The 20,308-nt window shown below is 38.4% G+C and overlaps 1 protein-coding gene and 1 long non-coding RNA gene across 5 annotated transcripts in view; one reads left to right on the top strand and one right to left on the bottom strand.

The window, feature by feature from the left end:
- Uif (sushi, von Willebrand factor type A, EGF and pentraxin domain-containing protein uif) overlaps positions 1 to 20,308 on the bottom strand; it is a 51,443-nt gene that overhangs the window by 30,241 nt on the left and 894 nt on the right. The gene's annotated exons all lie outside the window — the stretch shown is intronic.
- Positions 14,673 to 20,308, top strand: part of LOC143148433 (uncharacterized) — a 44,615-nt gene continuing 38,979 nt past the window's right edge. Inside the window, exon 1 of the long non-coding RNA XR_012992479.1 lies at positions 14,673 to 14,715. This is a non-coding gene — a long non-coding RNA (uncharacterized LOC143148433). The remainder of the gene's footprint in view (positions 14,716 to 20,308) is intronic.

Genomic DNA, 20,308 nt, shown 5'->3' with positions numbered 1-20,308 from the left:
TAGTAATGTTTATACTAGCAAAATCCCCAGACAAAGAGAAAACTCGTCAAGAATTGTTACACTGTTGCAGAGTAATGAGAAAATAATTACAGAAAACGAAATCTAGAGACCAAACCACCTTTGATGCAATCTGGATTGAAAGCTCGATGAAACGAGAGTGGATGATTATAAAAATGGCAAGAAGCGAACGATTATTCGCAAACCGGACACGAATGCTAATTATCATTCACAAGCGCGTTTGCATGATGCGATGAGATTTTTCGTAGGCTGAAAAACACGCGGAAGATATCGTCGTTCTACTAAGTATAGGATGTACACCGGTTCCCATAAAATTCCTTACGGTTTCTGCGGCTGAATTGTGGCACAGCAGTTGCATACCTTTCCGCGTAACCGAGAAGCGTGATAAATCTTCATGGACAGCGAGTTATTATTTAATGACATTATATTATGTTTCGCGTCTTCGATAAAAAGGGTTTCATCTATGAAACCATCTCGCGAGTAAACACAATTGTTTGTTCACATTTCCAAAAAATAAACGAACAAGATTGATCGTTAAATTACGAATCGATTATAAGAGCAAATTGTACGTGTAGCATAATAATTTCAATACTATCCCTTCAACGTCTGATCAAAAGAAATGTTCAATGTTACTTGATTTTTTCATTTTCTTCGAACGACACCGTGACCTCTATCTTTTAAAATTCCATTTCAAATGTCACCCAAACCTGTCCAAACGTACTTCAATTTCTCTAGTTTATTTATTTCCGTAGTTACTATTTCGTTCAAAATGCTACTTCATTTATTCACGATTACTTTGACCTCTACAATTTACATTACCATTTCAAGTACCGTACAAGTTCGATCAATCATCTTCAAACTAGGTGCAACAAGATCACCGAGACTTTTACTGTATTGTCCAGTCTCTCGAACTATTATTTTAGAAGCTTCGCGATACGTTCAAACTGGGACGCAATTTATTTATCATTACCATGACCTCCATCGTTTAAAACACTGCTTCAAATATCGGCAAAATATATACAAACATCGGCAAGTAAATAACAAAGAAGCTTCAGTTCCTTCGTTCAGCCGATCATTCAAGACCCACACGTAAATACGTGTGTACTCACGATCGCGTTGCTTCTCGCAAAGAAAAGACACGAGAGACAACGTACCCTATTGGGAACCGTTAGGCCAGCTCCGGATGGTCGATTATCGACAGTCACCGGGTGAAGGTGGCGCGCAGAGGCGTTTAACTCACATACCTAGTCCGGCCAGATTTCCTGCAAGCGTAAACGTAATCTCGGCGTGGCCAGCTTAGACGATGCAGACTTCCTGTCGATTGCGGCTAACGGGTCTTCCGGCCCGCTCGAACGATCATCATCACGTTCGTTGAATGACTACGCACCCAAAGACTCTAGCACGCTTTGCAATCCAGCACGAGAATGAACGAATCCGCGACTGAATCAGTGATTAGAGAAACGACCTAATTATACGTTTCGAAAGAGAATTGGTGCTTCTTGGGGTACCGTTAGCGTTATCGAGCAAGCTGTCGTTGCATTGTTTGCTGCTGTTTTAATCGATGCTTCCAGGGAAGTCCAAGAACAGCTTGAGAAACGTATTCGTGATTCGTTTGATATGTTTCGTTAAAGTCGAATTGCACTGTAAATTAATACACCAATCGTTAGGCAAGTTTCGAACGTAGAAAGGCTAAAAAGTTCTTGGAAATAGACGAAAATGGCTTTGATCATCACTGTTTGGAAGTGCAGAAGGTAACTTCATCTTTAAGAGAGTATATTTCGATTGAAAGGTCATAGTGGTGTACTGTGCACAACTGTTGGTATGTTTACGTGTAACTATCGTTGAGAACAAATTATTGGGTTGTTCGGAAAGTTATTTCATTTTCCAAAATGGAGAACATATAATTTAATAAAATGTATATACACTCTAAAAAAATCGAAATGACTTTCCGAATAACCCAATAGATCTATTGACGTTTGACGAGGAATATCTTTACATCTGTTTGCCAAGTCGAGCTTTCAATTTATCTATATTATAGTGGAAGCTCTGTAGTAACAAGGAGATGAGTTAAACATTTCTGCAACTGACGAGGTACATATATAATAGTTCTCGTGTAACCGGTCTAGGCAGGAGAATCCCTGATTACATAATAGTATATCCCCAGCACCTATGCTTGACCTCTCACATAATCGTCATACTCCTTTCAACAATTTACTTCTACCTTCAACACTAATTTTACTTATTGCTAAGTGGCCACCCCCTTTCACCTGTCAGTACAGCATAACGAGATTGTAGTTGAAGTTTCAACGTCTCTTTGCTAAATCAAATTTCTAATCTATCCACTTTGTAGCGAAACTTCGATAGTTGCAATCGGATCAGATAAACGTTCTTGCAAGTATCGAAGTGCGTATAATTATCGAGGTAACTAGTCCAGAAGGATTCGCACTAGAAAGTGGGAAAAAAAGGATTCATAGTTTTTAGGATAGATAAATTCTGAAAGTACTGACGCCAAATGGAGCAGGAAAGTCCTGATAAGCACGAGTTGAACAAATAATATTTACAAAGTTACGAATAATTGTTTGCTTCCGTTTAAATGGACGACTTTTTCGCTCGTTGAGTTATCGTACCGTGTGGAAACAATGAAGCACCTCGTCATTTTTCCTTTTTCTGGATGAGACGTCTCATAATAAGATAATCATGTGTTACGATGTGCACTTAGAGTGGAAAGACAGATAATTTAGTGTTTTCATGCGGTGCGATAGCTCCCGAAGTGAGCAAGTTACTTACTTGAACGGAAACGAAAGATTGTTCTTAACTTCGAAAATATTAGTTTTTCGATCCATGTTTATTAGGATTTTTAAGGGGTAGGCAACCATTTTTCTTTTTACCTTGTATATTCTCAATACCGATACCTGATCTTTCGTGTAATCGTCAGTATGTTATCGTTTTGTTTCTACCTTTATTTCTAATTTTATTCGGTGCTAAGCGACCACCCCTTCCACTTGTCCACACAATAAACAAGATTCACATTCAAGTATCGAGGTACCATTGTGGTAAGACACAAGAGGCATACCCAAATGGTACGAAAGACGATATCCTCAAGGATGCAAATTGCCAAACCTGTTTTCCAGCCATACAGGTTCCCGGCTCTATTAATATTACTTGTTTGTAAATGATCATTTCAGTTGTCAACACAATGCAACGAATCGAGTTCGCGTAAAAATATCGAAATTGTATTCACCAAGGTTTTACTATATCCTTAGCAATATAGTTCAACACAGTCATCTCTAGATATCTATATCGAGTATAGAGGGCGTCGCTGAGGGGTTAATAAATGTCATTTAATCTCATCTGTCTTATTTGACCATTCGATCCACGCAACATAATACACAGTGCCGCTCCTACAGATTACGGGACTCGCTATTCCTATTTTATAATTGAAAACTTGTCAAATATTGTCTGCTATAGTGTACCAATGTATTTTAAAAATCGATACTTTTCAAACAAAGTTACATTTTACGGTATATTTCGATTCTGTCGATATAGTTTCAAATTTAAATTAATTTACTATAAGAGTAATATATTTCTATATTATATTGTCTACTATAGTGTACCAATATACTTTAAAAACTTAAACTTTTCAAACAAAGTTACATATTACGGTACATTTCAATTCTGTCGATATAGTTTCAAATTTCAATTAATTTACTACAAGAGTAATATATTACTAAAAGTACGTCGAAAGGAAAATTGAACGCCCGGTACGATTTATCATTAATTTATTCTTTATCGGGTATAGAAACAATAAGCGCGTTAAAGTCGGTATCGATGATACGTTCCCGATCGCAAGAAACGAACTCCAGTTTCCATCAGTTTCCCAATGACCCCGAAAGACAAACATGGCCGATCGCGCGCTCCAGTTAGCCGGATCGGGGCGATTCGTGCGTCGCGAAAGAAGAACAATGGAGCGTTGCATAAAAGCGACCGTATAACGGCGTTGAACTCCGCGTCGCGAAATAATAAACTTTCGCGATCCAGCGGCGTTTTCCACGCGGCTGGCAACACGCTCCTCGCGACCGGTGGGCGTACGATGATGCATTTCCCACGAGTTCGCTCTGTCCGATTCTCGGCGGGGCGGTTGCGTCACTCGTATCCCTCGCAATTAGCCGCAACTCGTCGCGCAAACGTGCGTATAGTGTGTGCTGCGCACGTGCAATACTCGTTCCGTTTACACCCGAGGAGTGTTGGATTCACGTTCGAGACCTGCTCGACGAACGTGTCGTGCGACAGCTTGTTCTCGAGCGTTTGCCCGATCGACAATATCGAAACACCTCGTGTACAGTATTACCAACTGTATTCGTTCGAAAGGGGTTTCCTCGTGTCTCGAGTGAACGAAATTTGTCACGTATTTCCGGAAAGTTTCGGCTTTAAGGTACTTCCTTAAAGGCTTCGAAAGCATAGATTCGAAACAGCGAGCCTGAATTCGAACAATTGACGAAGGTATGTAACGAAACAATTTACGGTGAACCTCTCGAGCGGCTTTGTCTCGAATCGACGTTATTCAAAATGGAGAACGCGTGTACGATAATTTGATCGACGATTCGACTCGAAATTTGCGTTTAGCTGTACAACGAGCATCCAGTTGTCGTCTGAACTGGGATTACCTCAATATGTTAAAAAATGGAAGTTTGTAGACTAGAAAAGGAGAAGATTCCAGAGAAACGTGTGTTAACTGGACGCGGCAATTAGAGTATATCAAATTAAGACTCGTGTTCTTCTTCCCGCTGTTGCTATGGCGTATCACGCTCTTTCCAACGGCGAGGCCTCGATTTGCACGCCCCAGCCTCGTCGACGCCACTTAGTATTTGCACGGAACTTGTTAAAATCGGTAAACAGAATGATTGCGCCGATAATGGCACAGGAAGAAATAAGAAGTCGTGAAGGCTCTTGGGAGAGTACCCTCTGAGACTATCACGATCCAAGTCCCACTTTTTCGTGCTATACCACTGTATCGAAAACTAATTCCCACTTCTTCGTAGCGTTACTAACATTTCAATTACTTTGTATAGGTTTGAAAGTGGTCAACGCGAAGAAAAATATTTATTAAACATTTGAACCCTGGGGTTCAGTTCTCTTCAGTAAGGAGGGCTAAGATTTGTTGGATCAGGTGCATCGTAACGCGTAAACGTAGCGCATCAAGGAAAAAGGACTTTCAAGTTAGATCTAGGTCTGTAACACATCGACACAGCGTAAGAAGAAAAAAGTTCTATCGTAATTTAATTACGTAACTTTATTACGATAGAACTTTATTTCTATTCTAAATATTCGAATACAATGAAAGAAATTCTTGTTTCGTCAAGATCCAGGCACGAAACGTTTAACAAATATTCGTAAACCGTTCCCACGTTTACCCCAAATTACTCTTCACGCTGATGCTCGATAAGAGAAGCTCCTTCTGCGGTGTTTCGCCGAGCTCGGTAATCTAATCGCTATTAGTTTCGCGTACGGTTTTCCCTAGCACTTTTTCGCGGTTGAAAATTCTTCCTGTTGTAAGAATTGTGTTCCGTAACAGAGGAAATTTTGAAACGCTCGGACTGATTCTAACCAGACGGCACAGGAAGGAGCGAAGTAAAAGCTAATTAATGCGCGGATAAGGCGCGGTTGCGCTTTTGGTTCGCCCACGGTTCATTAACGGAGCGCGATAATCGCTACGTGAGAGACACGGCCGGCGAAACAGACGAAAAAGAAAGAAACGGAGGGAAGGAAATCGTGATTCGAGGCTGTAGGTCAGTACTAGAAAGTATTCGGATTTCCTGGTTGCCGGCACGAAACGGTGCGTGCAAAAACCAAGAAGCGGCGGCGACTCCCAAGGCGAAAACGCGTCGAATAACGCAATGGCGCGAACCGAACAATCGTCGTCGGCTTCGTCGGATTCACGGAACCAGTTTGTGCAACTGTTCCAGCAAAAAATAAAGACGTTCGCGTACCGAGCGCTGGAACTCGAAAGGAAAGGCAAATGGCGCGCGCATTAAGGCCAATTTACACTCCCGACGAAAAATGGTGACTTAACCTCGTTGAAATCAGAAAATCAGCTTCTCGGGAGAGTTAACGTAACCTAAACGGTTGCAATTTCCGCTTTCGATAACGACACATCTCCCAGAAAATGATCCAAGTGTCTTTCAAAGCGTTTCTCGAATTTTTCGTACGTTCGTTCGAAATTGAAACTCGATAACCGTTAACTTTGGTTACGCGTTAAGAGTTTCACGTAAAATCGTGGAACAGTCAATAGTGACTTGTACAATAGTATTATACAGAGCAGTTTGTCAAATAGAACCGCACCTCGTATGTTATTATTATCATCCTTATCCTCCTATCATCAGCATTGAAGTCACTGGGTTAAGTTGCAGAAAATCTGCTCGTCGATTGTTAAATTAATTCGGAAACAAACTTCTCAGCCAGCGCCCCGAACTGAACCGTGTCCTAGAGGATGTGTGAGCGTGTAGTTTTTCCACATAGCTGTATATTGCAGCAAGACGTACGGTAGTTTGCAGCACTTATCGATTCGACGCCGCTCGTAGCGTATCGTATCTACATCCTGCGGGGAAATTTATCTCTCTAGACACTGTGCCAAATAACGGTTTCAACGTAAACCAGGAAGTACTGGTAAAACGGTAATTACGATGATACTGGAAACATACTTTCTAACTGGATTCCCGACGATATAATTTTAATAGCTGTTACACTGGCATAAATTAATTGCTGTGCGTTAAACGCACGTACTTTAGTAAACCATATTCAAGATACCATCGGTGGTACAAAAAAACACACACACATATACACACACTCGTGCGTTTCGAACGTATAAAACGTTAGAAGATTGTTTTTCTGACGCGCGTGCATTCTCCTTTCGAACGACGATTAATTCTGATTGCCTTATTACGAGGCAAGTTTTGTGCATTTAATTGTGAAAGTGTATTAGCGATACGACGATCGGGTAAATTGCCAAATTAATTGCAACGAGTAGGGTAGCTTTTGATGGGTACTTTCCCTCTAACGAGTTTCTTCCAGTCGGAGACTTCAATGCCCGATCAGAGTGACTGTGACCGTTCATTTTCACTATCTTTCGGTTCGAAATGGCTACAACTATCTCGAATCGTATCTCGAGTTATCATTATTTTACAGCGGAAAGATTTTGCGTTGAGAAACGAACGAACAATGCAGAATACATTTTTTACGTAAAAGACTTCATTCTTTAAAAATTGTCGCGGGCAACTATGTATCAGCGTTCGACCAAAATACATCAAAGACGTATAATACTATTTTATTGTTCGATTTGTTTGAGCTTTGCACAGAAACATATATTTTCACAGTATCTGAAAAATCGGTAAAAGATCGTACCTTTGGTGGTGTAATAAAAGATGAATATAATTCACTCGGATCGTAAAATGTCCTTTTTGAGATAAAATTTGTTTATCTAACTTTACGTGGACCATTTGACACTGAAATGTCGTCGAACTTTACGAATACGGTTATCACGGAACGATGTACCGGTTGGTATTGTCCAGCGATGGTTTCCGGAGCCGTAGATGGACTTTCTCGACGACTTCCGGTTCTAGACGAAATTGGTAATCGATATAATGGCTGCTTGAGCTGGTTGTCTCGATTCGAGGCACGAAGACGCGGTCTTCATGGCAGGTTTTACGTAACCTTTTGCAGGCTAACGACTTGCAATGTCAAGTCTTTAATTAAATCAATTTTCCTTGTCACTATTAAGGTCCTCGACCTACTTTTACCCTCCGTTACACAACTTTATTTTTTAATCGATTTAAAGTTAAAAATCGATGATCAATATTTGATCGTGACACGGGTGTTTATTTGGTCAAAGTGATAAATATTTGAAAAAATACACCCAATTAAATTTTAATTACAATTATTCTAAAACGTTTCGACCGCGTTTCTACTTTGATAATGTTTGTTACTTCCAAGCTACGTTTTCTTAATTTTCCTTTATTTAATTAACAGCACGGCTTATTTAATTTGACGCAATGAAGATTTATTACTACTGTTATTACGAAAAGAAAATTGTTCAAGGTTAAACCTATAATAGCGTACAATGTAGTTTTACTCGAAGGCGAAAAAAAGTACAAGATTTTATTTATGTACCAAACAGATTTCTATTCGAATAACAATTTATACGATTGAAATTTTGTTGAAATACTTTCTGCGATATATTAATAAAGTTGATTTTTCTCGATTTCTCAACAATCAGCCCGTGACTGGCTTCTTACAAATAATGAATATTTTATTTGAGTAATAAACTAGGTGAAAGTTTATGATTTTATCTTACTTAGAAATGTTTATCTTACGACATTAATACTTTGTATTTCGAAATATACCATTGCTTTTTTCCACGATGCACGATACTTTTAAACGAATCGTTTTATATTTCAAACGAATGTGTTTATTAATATATTTTATATTAATTTCTTGACGTTATTATTGCCTTTTGTCTCGAATTTATAGATTCAGGATCACGACAGACTCGACGCTCTGTTATATTTTTAATTATTTATGCGTCTTTAACCACAAAATAGAAATACTTAAAGAAAAGTTATATAACAATGAATGGATCTTAATTTCATTCTCCCACGGGTGAACGAACCACCAACAAAAGGAAGACATTTATTCGCTTTCGTTGCGGATATTGGCGAACCTGATCGACGTACACATCCGCTTACGTATCGATATCGCGTTTTACCGCAATGAGTGTTGGATATTGTACTCAGAAACGCCAAGCTACACTGTTTCCGTTAAATAACTTCTGTAACAAAGTTCTAAACGTTTACTGCTTAGAAGAAAATTATTAGACCAATTGTATCAGATTGTTCTATAAATCTCAATGGTACCTGCAACTTCTGTTGCACGTACGAGAAAATGTAATTTCCACGTGAAAAATGGAAGGTGACCTTGAAATCTTGGAAACTACAAGTGATAAAACAATTTTGAATAATGCATCACAATGCCACTTTCGAACCATGTAATATTCATCTGAACCAATTTTCCCTAAAATTCAATTTTAATGTTCCTCTTAAATCTAATATATATTTCTTCTTAGATTAAATTTATTTGATACACGTATCTTGCGGATCACTTCGCACAGGAAAATGTTCCTTTTGTCGAAGTTAAATTTAAAAGTTTACGCAAAATTCTATTCAATATATCCCGTATAGAAACATATATTTTATATACGTATATGTGCATACACGTTTAACATTTTATTATTTGTGCAAAATCTTTAAAGTTTAAATCTAACCTTTGACCGTTGTGCCTCATTTACACGCAATATTGTTCTCTGTAACGTTTAGACTTATTTTGTACATATACACTTCTCTTACTCGAACAATAAAAACATTGTACAATAATAATACTATAATTGTTGAGATCTGAGAACGAGTATCGTTACTATCAAGGAATATCGTTCAAATTAGGCGGAACACAATTAACGCATAATCGTGAGATGCCACTATTTCAGAACAACGTGTACCCTCGATTATTACCTCATAAGATGCAAATGGCAGTCACGAGACTCGAGCATTTGAATATGCATTGTGAGCATTTTGCACTTTTTTCGATGAATGGATTGACCTGGCCTAATTACTCCGTTGCGTTACCATAACAACGTATAAGTTCCGTGACTCTTCTCAAGTTGCCAGGTGCGATCTTCGCGTCAGAGGATGTGATCTAATTTCCGGTTATCATCGATGCGCTTCTCGATCGCCTGGTTCAGCTTCTTTCCGCACGTCTAACGGGAATCCGCTCCGGTTGTCAAGTAGAAAAACGTGATCGTTTTAATAACACGAGATAATAACGTTACTGCAATTAGAGAATGGTTCTCGACTTAGATGAATTGTTTCATTCGTCAAATCTTACCTTACAGTTCATTCTTACGTTTTTATTCGCGAAATCGGCTAGACGTGTTTTCATCCGCGAGACTTATAAGTGTTATTCAACTTCCCTCGCAGTTTCTACTTCACGAGTTCAATTGTGCGTCGTTTTCTGCTCGAGTTATTTCTCCGATGAAAATTAATACCAAAAAAAAAAAAAACGAATAAAAATTGTAGAATGCAATTTTACCCTAACAGACTTCCTTTCTCAGTTAATGGTCTTCAAATCTGGTAAATAACACGTGCACTTGGCGAATCATCCAAGCTACCCAACGCTCGATCTTCGAACTTGTTTTGCTCGTGAATGAAACCTCGGATGATAAAATGTTATACCACAAATTACCCCACATCCTGAACAGTTTTCTATTTTCGAAGCTACTGGTTGTCGTGTTTAATTTTACATGGAAGTCACAACTTACACAATCATAATCTTCCAGAGTCAAGTACCCTATCTCGAAGATTTCTAGTTAATAGGTACGGAGATGATTTTGCTCTTCGGATACAAAGTGTCCTTTATAAATAGCAATCTCGCGTTGTCGACGGGTTCGAAGTGACAGAAACGTACGGGGCGTTCGTTCCAGACACAGGAATGTGTCCAAGAGCGCAGCTTTTGATCGTGGGTGTACGTTTCAGGTTTTCTTGTGGGAACGGTACGGGCAAGAGGAAGTTTGAGGATGCTAGCCTTTGTGCGACCCCTCGGTGCATCGTGTTGCACTGTCTCCGCTATAGATGTTTGCACGCGACAACGCGCCCAGGCTTTTCAACCTGCGTGAGTTTAATCCCACTTCTGGATACGTGTATGTTCAATGTAAACGTCTACTCGCGCAAAACTACCTCGTTAAGAACGTTTTATCAACGTACGAAGTTATCAAAGTATCACTCTTCTGATTCGAAACTCTATTTGACATGCATATCGAGTGGATACGTGGAGAATGTTTTCTTCTCGGTTAATCGAAATATCGTCTACTAGATTATGTTCTACCGAACATAGCACTCTGACCGAGCATTCAAATCACCAAAGTCCAAGGGGTGTCCATATTAACGTTGCCATCGCGATTCTAATATAACAAAACTATTTACCCTGTCGATCCCAATTCTTCGTTTCTGCAATCCACAATTTCCAACTTTGAAAATTTCGAAATTTCACACTTCCTGTCTTACAAATTCTCTTCCAAATCTTCCGATATCCACCACTAAGACAGCCACTCAAACGAAGTTAGGTACAATGTTAAAAACAAATTAATTCCAAGTCGAAATTGAAATTTTCTCAGCCTCGTCACTATTCACCAGATGAGAATAGGACTATAAGTTACTTAAATTCAATATAGAACGGATTTTTAACTCGCAAAGTTAAGTTACATAAGTTGGATAACGTTACGAGTTAAAAAACCCATTCAAATCGTGTATAAATCCAACGACCTACTGCACACCATTCGAGTTTCCTCCATCATGTGCAACCGAGAATTGTGCAAGCGCATTCCTAGCCCCGTGTTCTTGCAAGTTGCAATCACGGTTCAGAGCTTGTTTGCCAACAGTGAAACAGTCACGTCGATTTCTATTCCACTGATTCGTAGGTTTTTAAACGTAATCGTCGAACAGGTTGATACTGGGACAAATATCTGGCTGATTAAAGCTAACCTAATTAAATAATTGTTCGGATCAATTTTTCTTGAATTCCAATCTACTATTATTGAAGTTCCGACTGTGTTGTGTGCTCGCTGGTCGTTCGTTCGTCTTTCACTCGATACACCAAGGTCGATTGGCCACCACCACCGTTAAGACATTAAGATTCGTCTCATTAGTCCGTCGAGCACGATTATTGTCGCTGGATTCCAACGGACGATTCTTGTTCAACCAAAGGTGCGACAAACACTCGATGGACAACTCGGTGGAGAATCGTTGGAAAAAATATTTTCAAGCATTCCTTTCCTTCGGGTCGTACCGTTTTACGCCTGTTAACTGACATTTTCGTTCTGGTCGGCGTGGAAATTTACCGTTCGTCCGTGAATGTCGAACGCTCATGGCGAGAGAGATAAACACCCGTTGGAAATTCAGGGTCGAGGTTCGAAGCGTGTCACTCTTTCCTATGCAGTGACCTGCTGCTTCTGTTACTATGAATAGCTGTGCTTCTCACGATGATAAGATAGTAGAAATGGTCGCTTCGTAAATATAATTGTTAAAGTGGACACAACTAAGACAATTGGCATTTTAAAAAATCGTGACTTTTTAAAGAGAATTTTATGCGTAAAAGAATTGTAACCTTTTATAGATAATTTTAATATTTTCAATCGTATTCTTCCAATGTCCATGTTAACAGAAATTTAACTATGGATAAAAATACACAATAAGAGATCAATTGCTGTACAATTTGAATTTTAATACAAAGTATGACTCGATGTAAAGTTTCACCGATGTGAGCGGACCGGACCGACGTGACTGGGCCAAACCGATACGACTGGACCGCTATGGAGTAAGAACCTTGATCCCATGACTGCCGAGGCGAATCAAAGTCCCCGTTTTATGATTTTTCGACCGACAAATGATAATTTATTGAGCGATCGGTGTCGTATCGTGAAGCTAAACTCTGATCAATGATTTCGCATTTATCAGCACTTTTACAGCGACGTGCTCTGCGCAGATTATCGAGTTTCTTATTTCTTAAATTTTATAATTTCCATTTAAAGTTCAATATCGTGATAGTTGTCCTTAAATTCGACATAGCTGAAACAATTTTACATTTTTAATATTCAAAATGATTTTCATTCCGATTAAATGGAACAAATATTTTAGAAGATCGTATTCGTTCAATTTCAGTGATAGAATAAATTCGATGTCACCAAATTTTTCCAATCGGTATTCGTAATTTAATTTCACGTATACCCCGTGAACTCGATGTCAATTTATATTATAATTCGATGAAAATTTCGAGTTCTCCTCAGAGAACCGATGTGATTGGACCTAACCGACATGACTGGACGATTATCGCAGGAACGAGCCTACTCAAGAGCCTCTGGCATCACCTAAAGTCCCCATTCGACGATTTTTAAGCCGACAATTGCTAAATTACCAAGCGATCAGCATCCTGTCGCGAGACTAACGCGCTCGATAGTTTCGACTCCGCATTTCCCAGTAGTTTTACAACGACGCACTATCCGTGGAGTTTCACATTTCTCGCGGTTCGTCGACCGATAAAACCGCTGGTACAGCAGCCACGTGGACTGCAGCGAATGAAAGCTGTGTATTGCCCGTTGTAAAGGACAAGGAGACACAGAAACGCAAGAGGAGCGCCTAGGCGAATGCCGTGCATATTATACAGGGTGTGTCTGGATTGCGTCGCGATGCGGTCCGACCGCATTGCACTTTTATCTTGCAGAGTATTTCGTAACCGTAGACTTTCGAGTTTTAACCTGCAGCTTACAACAAATTTTTTAAACTGACATAGTCGTTAATTGTACGAACCACTCGGCTCGAACGTGTCCTGGTTCGAGGGTGATTGCAAAAATTCTCATACTCCTTTGTATTGTACGCGTAGATTATGTATGATGGCATATCTGTTCGGTAATTTGATATTTTGTTGGAAATTGGATTCATAGGTTTTATCTCGAGGCAAGAGGTTATGTGAAATTAAAAATTATACATATTTTTGGATATTGACTACAATATTCAACTACAATGGTCCCTGATAAAGGATAAGTGCATCCCCTCCCGATCGGTTATTCGAAGACCGTACCGTTTTTTTTCTCAAGAGGTGACACTTTTATCGCCCGAGGCCTCGCCACGTACGAGCATTCGCCTCCTTTCTAGTTATGTGGAAATTATTGTCTCGTTCGTAGAAAAATAGAACCCAATGTGGAAATGATACAAAGTAAAATTCCATCTAGAAATCCAGGTCTAATTTCTACAATTTAAAAACTCAGAGAGACTTAATTCTTAGGTAAGTAATAATATTGGGTTGTTCGGAAAGTCATTTCGTTTTTTGTTTTCTTTTGGTGAGAATGAAACACGATTTTTTTAGACTGTATAAACATTTTATTCAATGATATATTCTCCATTTTGGAAAACGAAATGACTTTCCGAACAACCTAATAATTACTAGATCAGAACACACCAGACTGGCTCGTTTATTCGAGGTGACCCATTATTGGCACAATCAAATAGAAGGCCGTACTCGATTTATTCATATAAACGGAGCATCAATATATTTTATATGCATATACATTCATATTAGTCGAGGAATCTACTACCATTCATTTAAACTTACCAGAGTATGAACAATAGGTTTAATAATTTATATCCTATCTATAGCCACTGCATTTCTAGGTTACGTTCTTCCATGAAAATTCCATAAGTACAATTTTTTAATTACGTCGATTGTATAGAGTTAATAATAATACTTCAAAAACACGTTCTTAAGGCTTTATACTTTTAAACGACGCAAAGAGAGCAACAATCGAATCTTTAAAAGCGTATGTAACGATTGAAGATATATAACGCATAAGTTTCTCTCGAATTTTACGTATTCACGTTGCGAGGTTAGGTTTGATAGATAGTCTGGATAGCACTCCAATAGTACGCAGGGCGTGGCCATAGCTACGTGGTTCTGTGGAACGGCTATAGTGCTCTGAAAAATGTCTAACGACTGGTTATAATTGTTGTTTCAACTAAGAGGTTAGGTTGGATTGTACGGATCCGTTCGAAACGCGTGAAGCGTGTCCTGCACCGATGACCCAGAGCATCGTGGAGACCGTGTGCCGTAGGATTTTCTCGATGATAAATCGATCGTCCGATATAAGTCAATTCGATAACGGGAGCACGAAGAAACTGCCGTTGTACGGCGGAACAAACGAAGATGAGTTGACTTCGAGGCGCCTAGCGTCGAAATTTGTTACGCGATCGGAATTTCTTAGGACTCGTTGGGACTCGTCGGCACATAACGGTACTCCAATCAAGTTACACCTTGATTCGTACGAATTTATCGCGAAGACACGATCGGTGCGCTGTAAAGGGAATTTTGAGGTTAGAAATGTAATAACAGCGTCTCTCATAGGTACATTTTACGTGAACAATTATTTCATGCTCTAGGTATAATTCTTTCAATTTCAGCGTTAGTAGAAGTTGAACCAACAGAAATACCGATGATCGATTGTTATCACATCTTTATATAGTAGTACGATATTTTGAATCTTGTTTCACAAATATCATTTCAATGTCGATTTAAAACACATTGTGGTGTAAAACTCACCGAACCAATGCGACTGGTCCAAACCGACATAACTGGATCAAACCAAAGTGACTGGACCAGTATCGTGTAAATGGGTCTATGTCAGAGCTTCCAATTATGCGTAATCTTTCAATAATTTATTTAATATATTTGTTGGACTCGTACGGTCCGACGAACAACAAAATCATACAGGGTGGACTATTAAAATGGGAACTCTTAAGTAATTATTTCCGTTATTTATGGTTCTGTGAAAAAACTCTTCAGGATAAAATTGCACTGTTTGAAAGGACACGTGTAATGGGTAACATCGTTCTTCGTCCAAGGTCATTTTGTTTTTACGAAAATTTAAAGTCGTTGATACTTTTTGCAATATCCTTGTAGAGCATAAAAAAAAACAAATCCAACGATTTTAAATCATATTGTTCCGATCATTCTCGATAAATTTTCATTTTTATATTCTTCATTTATAGTTCACAAATAAGTTACGTTATAAGTTATTTCTATATATTTTCTGACTCGTATGACGTAATTGAAGCACACATGTTGCAATCATTTTTTACCTCGTATCTTCCGGTGTTGTAGATTTGTAAAATAACAATATTTTTTAAAATTTAATTTAGGTGGAAGTTTAGTGGTGTTACATTTGTGGAACGAGCTAATTATACTGCTATTCAATATCAGACAATTAAATATCAAATCGTGTGCTTACTATTCTAAAATAGTGAACTGGACACACGTCAGATTGAAATCATATACTTTGCACATTTAATGCAATTCTTAACGAAGAAGCGTACTTTTACCCGATAAATATCCCTTGTATAAAGTATGGACCTACGATTATGTTAGACACAATTTTGTACCATATGTTAATAGACCAAAGTCTTTGTTTCTTTACTTTTCTTATCCATCTGGTATTATCAATGGTAACAAAACTCTCATCCGTAAAAAGAACCTTAAAAAAGAAAGTATCATCTATTTCTAATTGATGTTGTGTCTACTGATAAAATCGCACACGATTCAAATAGTCGGCTCCATGCAGTTCTCGATACAATCTTAAATGGTATGGGTGGAATTTCTCTTGATCAAGTATTCGCAAAATACTTGTCTTACTAGTATCACTTTCTCGCTCGAGTTGTCGCGTAATATTTGTAAACTGCACTTAAAACAATAACTGCATTTGCTTCGTGCAACATCGTAATATAAACAAATATTCAGAACAAATCGCAATGATAATAATTTGATAAACATTCTATTCAAAACGTGAATATTTGCTTTCGATCCATTTGACAACATAGTTGCAAGAAAAAAGAATTGTCTTTGTGGGACAAATACTTCAACTAAAACTCAACCGTGTCTGAACATAAACAACTCAACGTATCATCTGACCAGATCGTGCAAGTAGTAGATAATTGTAATATGTTGTTCAATAAGTTTTATCGAATAACAAAACTTATTGAACAGTACTGCTCAATGTAGTACTGTTCAATATAGTACTGTTCGATATAGTACTGTTCAATATAGTACTGTTCAATATAGTACTGTTCGATATAGTACTGTTCAATATAGTTCTGTTCGATATACTACTGTTCAATATAGTACTGTTCGATATAGCACTATTCTATATAGTACTGTTCGATATACTACTGTTCAATATAGTACTGTTCAATATAATGCTGTTCGATATACTACTGTTCAATATAGTATTGTTCAATATAGTACTGTTCAATACAGTATTGTTCAATATAATATTGTTCAATATAGTACTGTTCAATACAGTATTGTTCAATATAATACTGTTCAATATTATACTGTTCAATATAGTACTGTTCGATACAGTATTGTTCAATATAATACCGTTCAATATAGTACTCTTCGATATAGTACTCTTCAATATAGTACTGTTCAATATAATACTATTCAACATAGTACTGTTCAATATAGCACTCTTCAATATAATACTCTTCAATATAGTACTGCTCAATAAGTTTTATCGAACGACAAAATTCATCGAACCACCTAGTATTTTCTAACCGAGTTTTCTAACTTCGTTAACCATTCTCGAAGAAAGTAACCTCGAAGATAAACGTTTACGTTGAACGTTTGAACAAAATGGTTGAAAACGGGATCAGAACTTTACACGCGCTTCTCTGTTCGAGCTTGCATTACCGATCCACCTACACGCTATATCGTCGCCCTCGGTTCTCTACCTGCCTACCTACCTAGGTATCAACGTAACCTAAAACCTGCATAATCCTATCTTTCTTGTTACTGCCTTCGCATAATGGTACCCCGTTGCCCACGTCTGACCCGGAGTAACCAGAACCGTAGCTGTATCTGGCCACGGAATTCCAATGCAATTTATACGTCGCGCATTGCTCGTAGATCTAACCTCTCTGTTATTGGTCCGCCATGGCGAACAAATTCGCGGCGATATCTGCTCGATATTTATCCACGAATAAATGGTAGATACCAGAATGTAAATACACGCCAGTTGAAGTAAATCATCGATCGAACAAGGTTTGCTAAATATATTGAGCAAGGGGAATAATGTTAAAAACAGATAACCTCTTCGAACTCTAGAACATTCGCGACTAAACATTTTTGGATTTCGGTAATGCAACGAAATATAAAAACTAGGTACCTACGAATTATTAATACAGTCAAGGTAATGTATATTTCTTTGAATTAAGTAAAAGAATAAAATTATGCACACACCTACGCGATTGTTTTTGAAAAGCGAATCACACGGATCGATTCAGACTCAAAGGGCTGATAAAGGATCGAAAAGAAATTTTGTGATCGATTTTGAAGGTCAATCTCAAGGTCACCTTCACTCTTTTAAACGAAACATGGTGTTTCTCCTTTTTACGCTTTTTTGTACCCGATTCGAAGAGGAATTCAACGACACATCGTGTGTTTCATATTCTTCGCACCGAACTTTCATTCATAATCTGCAATATGCCAGTTTCCATTTAGATGAACTTTCACGCTAGAAGTAAGTGAATAAATTTCATCGTAATTATTAAAAGTTTCGTATAAATAATATCATTTTTGACCATAAGTAAATCAACCGAACTACGAATAACTCGAGATGCGCGAAAAAATATTTGTTATCCCACAAAGGACGTAACATTCGGAATCGATAATCAACCGGACAATTCGAGAACAGTTTGTGAAATTGTTTTTCGCGATTGGTAGCTATTTTCTCGATTTTCATAGCCCCATTACCGGTTCACGTGCCCGCGGAACGTAGAACCGCCGTAGGCAGCTTGGATTTCGTTATTCGAGGAACGAGCTTTCTCTTCCATAAATTCAGCTCCGCCATTCTTGCGCGTTCTGTGTCACGAATTTTACCGGTTGCACTTTTCTGCATCGGCAGATCGAACTGCACGCTTCCCGTTCAAAAGCGAAAGTAGAATTTTCGTCCGTTTTGGAAAAATCCACGAAGCAGTGTTTCGCGTACGTCGACGACGTTGGAACGCAGCCGTGAAAAAATTAATTCTCCCCCGAGATTACTATTTCCACGTAATATTTCACGTTGCACGCATCAAAGTGCGCGACAGCTCACCGAGCAGAACGAAAATCGCGCGAGTTCCGCGCTGGAAGAAGCCGAAGGAAACAGAGTACCGTTCAACATCGCGCGCTTAAACTCCCCAAGCTGAAGAAAAACGAAACGGCAGAAAATATTTCGCATTTTCCAAAATATTCGAATCGTTGAGAGAAAGGAGCACGGCGAACCAAATTTGTTATTTACCTTCGTCGAAAAGTTCGACTGTTTTGAGAAGTATCGGGTTGGCTCGAAAAGTCATTTCGTTTTCCAAAATGGAGAATATGTAATTTAATCGAATGTTTGTACACTCTGAGAAAATTGTCAAAATTTTTAAAAAATTTTAAAATTTTCATCAGAAAAAAAAAAGAAATGACTTTCCGAACAATCTAATCCGTTCCCAAAGTTTCGTCGTGAAATTCGAAAATGTAAAGAATTTATATGGTGTGTCTCGCGATGCGCAGAGTAATTTAAACAGAGACGATGGGGATATGTTTTGTTTACGAGAAAATCAAGTTTGAAAGTATTTGGGCCACGTGTCCATTTTGGTAAAATAATATACAACGATTTAGATGTGTACCACGTTTGTACATAATGCTCGAAAGTAACGATTGATAATTAGAAATACCGTTTTGATACAATTAACTTCGTACCAAAAGGAGGGAGATGGATGAAACATGGCCCGCGTATTTCAAAAATCGATTTTTTTTTTTTAGAAACGAGACAATGAACGAAAAACTCTTGTTTTATTTTTACACGTGGAACCGTCTACTTCTCTGGTTGTAACACTCATTCACGGACACCCTGTAGAATATTTTCAAAGTATATCTCCGATATACCGTTCATCGACCAATCCCGTTATTTTCTCGTATATTCGATCCGTTTTTCTCTTACATTTCAAAAGATTAGAAATTTTATATCATAAATGGAATCGTAATTTGAAACGAGAAACCATTTTGTTACGAATTATCATTTTAGAAAAATTTACAGAGAATAGCAAAATTGTTGTCGATTGTAACGTTGAATGCTTCGTTTCATTTAAGATGACAATGAAATACAAACGATCGAGTGTAAAAATGAATCGATGCAAGAAGCTTGGAAACGAGACTGTCAAAGCACACTCGACCATTTTGCATTATTTTCTGTCGTTGTTATCCTCTCGATGAAACGTTGACGAAATCGATGGACGTTCCGCAGACGAGAAATCGAGAACACACTCAACGAAGAAGTTCGATCGTTTCGGCTCGTGTGCTGCGAGAGTTCGATGCCAGTTTATCGGCACAGCCCGTGCTGTGAACGCCGGAAGGCGTTCGGAGATAATGTTCGATAAACGGGACCGCGAGATTTCCGCACACAACGCGTGACAAGCATTGCGAACTAACCAAGGACATCGAGCAAGTGTCTTACACCTATCTCAATGAAACAGGGCATACAGGTGAAGTCGCTAAACATTTTCAACGAGTATCTTTCCCGAACAGACTTTCGTATTTCGAGCTAAAAATCGCTCTTTAAAATCGAAGACCGGATTACTATCGGCCGAGTGACTCGAAAACGACAAAAATGAAGAAAAACTGTGAA

The sequence above is a fragment of the Ptiloglossa arizonensis genome, chromosome 1 (assembly GCF_051014685.1).
Source record: "Ptiloglossa arizonensis isolate GNS036 chromosome 1, iyPtiAriz1_principal, whole genome shotgun sequence".
In the NCBI taxonomy this organism is placed as follows: domain Eukaryota; kingdom Metazoa; phylum Arthropoda; class Insecta; order Hymenoptera; family Colletidae; genus Ptiloglossa; species Ptiloglossa arizonensis.
The sequence above is the reverse complement of the archived record's forward strand: the minus strand, read 5'-3'. Positions and strand labels throughout refer to the sequence as shown.